This window comes from Hemibagrus wyckioides, linkage group LG29 (genome assembly GCF_019097595.1).
Source record: "Hemibagrus wyckioides isolate EC202008001 linkage group LG29, SWU_Hwy_1.0, whole genome shotgun sequence".
NCBI lineage: Eukaryota > Metazoa > Chordata > Actinopteri > Siluriformes > Bagridae > Hemibagrus > Hemibagrus wyckioides.
This window is the reverse complement of record NC_080738.1, coordinates 1,572,337-1,577,336: the sequence shown is the minus strand read 5'-3', so window position 1 is coordinate 1,577,336 and position 5,000 is coordinate 1,572,337. Positions and strand designations below refer to the sequence as shown.

General features: G+C 45.3%; 2 protein-coding genes across 4 annotated transcripts in view; both read left to right on the top strand.

The window, feature by feature from the left end:
• Positions 1-33, top strand: part of tdrd7a (tudor domain containing 7 a) — a 9,086-nt gene extending 9,053 nt beyond the window's left edge. Inside the window, exon 17 of the mRNA XM_058384202.1 lies at positions 1-33. This exon is cut by the window's left edge and continues 1,115 nt beyond it. The gene's annotated coding sequence lies outside the window, so the exon portion shown is untranslated.
• A 672-nt stretch (positions 34-705) lies between these two features.
• tmod1 (tropomodulin 1) overlaps positions 706-5,000 on the top strand; it is a 49,029-nt gene continuing 44,734 nt past the window's right edge. For 2 of the 3 annotated variants that reach the window (XM_058384017.1, XM_058384015.1), the window contains exon 1: positions 706-1,028. The gene's annotated coding sequence lies outside the window, so the exon portion shown is untranslated. Of the gene's footprint in view, positions 1,029-1,328; positions 1,385-5,000 lie in introns of all 3 variants that reach the window. The other variant, XM_058384016.1, reaches the window with a different exon arrangement.

Sequence of the window (5,000 nt, the reverse complement as noted above, 5' to 3'; positions counted from 1 at the left end):
TGTGTGTGTGTGTGTGTGTGTGTGTGTGTGTGTGTGTGTGTGTGTGTGTGTGGTAGACAGTAGTATATTTGTTAAAGCTTAACACAATTTTAGCAACTTAAAAATCAATTAAAATTTAATTTTCGAATCGAATCTTTTTTGTGATTCTTTTTCCCCCAAAAAATGACTCCGAGTCATTTTCCATGGACTCGTTCCCTAAACAGCTCTTTTTTTTTTTCCCCCTCAAACGACTCTGGAGTTTCTTTCTTTCTCTCTGAGATTCTCATCCATCTTTGAGTCTTTTTCCATCTTAATGTTTATTATTTTTCTCCCCAGAAAACCTTTATTTCCCCAGGAATCGTCTTTATAAATGAATCTCTTCCTCCTCAGTTAATTTTTTTTTTACTGATTCTTTTTCTCTCTCGCTCTTTTTCTTAATTTCCTCAAAACTGTTATTGTAATCATCTTACACGTGCACCTGAATTCTTTCTCCTTTTATTTTTATATTTATATTTACTTCTGTATCTTAGATTTGATGTTTAAAAAGTTTGTAATGGTTTTAATTGCCTTTTTAAAAAGAAGTAATTACCATAATAATAATAATAATAATAATAATAATAAATGTTTAGATTTTAATGATAAACTTTCTGGTCGTTGATGGGACGTGTAAAAAGCGGTGCGCGTTCTCGTGACGTCGCTTGACTGACACGTGCGCGTGGGCGGCTCTCCGGGAGTCTCGCGCGTGGACAAACAGCGGCGGTCATTTCACAGCAGTGTGTGTGAGTGAGGAGAAGAGGAGAGGAACCGCGCTCCGGTCCGGATTCACCCACCGGCTCGCTCGGTCATTTCCGTGTGTGTCGTTAGTTTGACCCGTTGTTGTTCTTGTTGTTTTTTTGGCGGAAGCTCGCGCCGCTGCTCTAGTGCTCGCTCTCGGTGTACGGAACGGTTGTGCGCGCGCGCTTTACCGGCTCCGCAAAAAAAGAAGCCATATCTGGGCAAAGTATTCAGCAGCGCTATATATAGATAACACCGGAGAGCGGGACTGTGCGGTGAGAACACACACACACATGCACACACACACACATGCACGTGCTCGAAAATAACTGGGAACGGGCCGTTCTTTAATTACAATTTCACTTTTAAAATAATAAAAAAAAAATCATACTTGATTAAACATCTCTTCTAGCTCGTGCACGCGCCCGAGTCAGTTTTACGCTAAAATTGTGTTTTAATTGAAATGAAACATCCGACATTTAAACATGTTCATTAGTGATTAGATGGAGTTTCATTAATTACTTCATTAATTTGAGGTGTGTGTGTGTGTGTGTGTGTGTGTGTGGTGCTGTCAGTTCTAAACTCCTTAAAATCTTCAAGTCCTTAAAGTCTTCACTCAGACCAGCTGTCTGTAAGTCATGCAGTGATTTTTTGTGTTTAATTAAATAACAAAAAGCGGCTTTAAAAGTTCAGCGCTTTTCTTCTCACACTTTCCCCGAGTTTCACCCCGAGTTTCACCCCGAGTTTCACCCCGACTTCACTCCAACACCACAGGAGGAGCAACACCAGCAACTTCACAGCCTCTCACAGTTCCTCTACACTTAACACAACTGTATTCATCTGTCAGGAGTGTGTGTGTGTGTGTGTGTGTGTGTGTGTGTGTGTGTGTAAGGAGTCTCCAGTGTCAGTGTTGTGTGTGTGTGTGTGTGTGTGTGTGTGTGTAAGGAGTCTCCAGTGTCAGTGTTGTGTATCTGTGTGTGTGTGTGTGTGTGTGTGTGTGTGTGTGTAAGGAGTCTCCAGTGTCAGTGTTGTGTGTGTGTGTGTGTGTGTGTGTGTGTGTAAGGAGTCTCCAGTGTCAGTGTTGTGTATCTGTGTGTGTGTGTGTGTGTGTGTGTGTGTGTGTGTAAGGAGTCTCCAGTGTCAGTGTTGTGTGTGTGTGTGTGTGTGTGTAAGGAGTCTCCAGTGTCAGTGTTGTGTATCTGTGTGTGTGTGTGTGTGTAAGGAGTCTCCAGTGTCAGTGTTGTGTATCTCTGTGTGTGTGTGTGTGTGTGTGTGTGTAAGGAGTCTCCAGTGTCAGTGTTGTGTATCTGTGTGTGTGTGTGTGTAAGGAGTCTCCAGTGTCAGTGTTGTGTATCTGTGTGTGTGTGTGTGTGTGTGTGTGTGTGTGTGTGTGTGTGTAAGGAGTCTCCAGTGTCAGTGTTGTGTATCTGTGTGTGTGTGTGTGTGTGTGTGTGTGTGTGTAAGGAGTCTCCAGTGTCAGTGTTGTGTATCTGTGTGTGTGTGTGTGTGTGTGTGTGTGTGTGTAAGGAGTCTCCAGTGTCAGTGTTGTGTATCTGTGTGTGTGTGTGTGTGTGTGTGTGTGTGTGTAAGGAGTCTCCAGTGTCAGTGTTGTGTATCTGTGTGTGTGTGTGTGTGTGTGTGTGTGTGTAAGGAGTCTCCAGTGTCAGTGTTGTGTATCTGTGTGTGTGTGTGTGTGTGTGTGTGTAAGGAGTCTCCAGTGTCAGTGTTGTGTATGTGTGTGTGTGTGTGTGTGTGTAAGGAGTCTCCAGTGTCAGTGTTGTGTATGTGTGTGTGTGTGTGTGTGTGTAAGGAGTCTCCAGTGTCAGTGTTGTGTATCTGTGTGTGTGTGTGTGTGTGTGTGTGTGTGTGTGTGTAAGGAGTCTCCAGTGTCAGTGTTGTGTATCTGTGTGTGTGTGTGTGTGTGTGTGTGTAAGGAGTCTCCAGTGTCAGTGTTGTGTATCTGTGTGTGTGTGTGTGTGTGTGTGTAAGGAGTCTCCAGTGTCAGTGTTGTGTATCTGTGTGTGTGTGTGTGTGTGTGTGTAAGGAGTCTCCAGTGTCAGTGTTGTGTATCTCTGTGTGTGTGTGTGTGTGTGTGTGTGTGTAAGGAGTCTCCAGTGTCAGTGTTGTGTATCTGTGTGTGTGTGTGTGTGTGTGTAAGGAGTCTCCAGTGTCAGTGGTGTGTGTGTGTGTGTGTGTGTGTGTAAGGAGTCTCCAGTGTCAGTGTTGTGTATCTGTGTGTGTGTGTGTGTGTGTGTGTAAGGAGTCTCCAGTGTCAGTGTTGTGTATCTGTGTGTGTGTGTGTGTGTGTGTGTGTGTAAGGAGTCTCCAGTGTCAGTGTTGTGTATCTGTGTGTGTGTGTGTGTGTGTGTGTAAGGAGTCTCCAGTGTCAGTGTTGTGTATCTGTGTGTGTGTGTGTGTGTAAGGAGTCTCCAGTGTCAGTGTTGTGTATCTGTGTGTGTGTGTGTGTGTAAGGAGTCTCCAGTGTCAGTGTTGTGTATCTGTGTGTGTGTGTGTGTGTGTGTGTGTGTAAGGAGTCTCCAGTGTCAGTGTTGTGTATCTGTGTGTGTGTGTGTGTGTGTGTAAGGAGTCTCCAGTGTCAGTGTTGTGTATCTGTGTGTGTGTGTGTGTGTGTAAGGAGTCTCCAGTGTCAGTGTTGTGTATCTCTCTGTGTGTGTGTGTGTAAGGAGTCTCCAGTGTCAGTGTTGTGTATCTCTGTGTGTGTGTGTGTGTGTGTGTGTGTGTGTAAGGAGTCTCCAGTGTCAGTGTTGTGTATCTGTGTGTGTGTGTGTGTGTGTGTGTGTGTGTGTAAGGAGTCTCCAGTGTCAGTGTTGTGTATCTGTGTGTGTGTGTGTGTGTGTGTGTGTGTAAGGAGTCTCCAGTGTCAGTGTTGTGTATCTGTGTGTGTGTGTGTGTGTGTGTGTGTGTAAGGAGTCTCCAGTGTCAGTGTTGTGTATCTGTGTGTGTGTGTGTGTGTGTGTGTAAGGAGTCTCCAGTGTCAGTGTTGTGTATCTGTGTGTGTGTGTGTGTGTGTGTGTGTGTGTAAGGAGTCTCCAGTGTCAGTGTTGTGTATCTGTGTGTGTGTGTGTGTGTGTGTGTGTGTGTGTAAGGAGTCTCCAGTGTCAGTGTTGTGTATCTCTGTGTGTGTGTGTGTGTGTGTGTAAGGAGTCTCCAGTGTCAGTGTTGTGTATCTCTGTGTGTGTGTGTGTGTGTGTGTGTGTGTAAGGAGTCTCCAGTGTCAGTGGTGTGTGTGTGTGTGTGTGTGTGTGTGTGTGTGTGTGTGTGTAAGGAGTCTCCAGTGTCAGTGTTGTGTATCTGTGTGTGTGTGTGTGTGTGTGTGTGTAAGGAGTCTCCAGTGTCAGTGTTGTGTATCTCTCTGTGTGTGTGTGTGTGTGTGTAAGGAGTCTCCAGTGTCAGTGTTGTGTATCTGTGTGTGTGTGTGTGTGTAAGGAGTCTCCAGTGTCAGTGTTGTGTATCTGTGTGTGTGTGTGTGTGTGTGTGTAAGGAGTCTCCAGTGTCAGTGTTGTGTATCTGTGTGTGTGTGTGTGTGTGTGTGTGTGTGTAAGGAGTCTCCAGTGTCAGTGTTGTGTATCTGTGTGTGTGTGTGTGTGTGTGTGTAAGGAGTCTCCAGTGTCAGTGTTGTGTATCTGTGTGTGTGTGTGTGTGTGTGTGTAAGGAGTCTCCAGTGTCAGTGTTGTGTATCTCTGTGTGTGTGTGTGTGTAAGGAGTCTCCAGTGTCAGTGTTGTGTATCTCTGTGTGTGTGTGTGTGTGTGTGTGTGTGTAAGGAGTCTCCAGTGTCAGTGGTGTGTGTGTGTGTGTGTGTGTGTGTAAGGAGTCTCCAGTGTCAGTGTTGTGTATCTGTGTGTGTGTGTGTGTGTGTGTGTAAGGAGTCTCCAGTGTCAGTGTTGTGTATCTGTGTGTGTGTGTGTGTGTGTGTGTGTAAGGAGTCTCCAGTGTCAGTGTTGTGTATCTGTGTGTGTGTGTGTGTGTGTGTGTGTGTAAGGAGTCTCCAGTGTCAGTGTTGTGTATCTGTGTGTGTGTGTGTGTGTGTGTGTGTAAGGAGTCTCCAGTGTCAGTGTTGTGTATCTCTGTGTGTGTGTGTGTGTGTGTGTGTGTGTGTGTGTAAGGAGTCTCCAGTGTCAGTGTTGTGTATCTGTGTGTGTGTGTGTGTGTGTGTGTAAGGAGTCTCCAGTGTCAGTGTTGTGTATCTGTGTGTGTGTGTGTGTGTGTGTGTGTAAGGAGTCTCCAG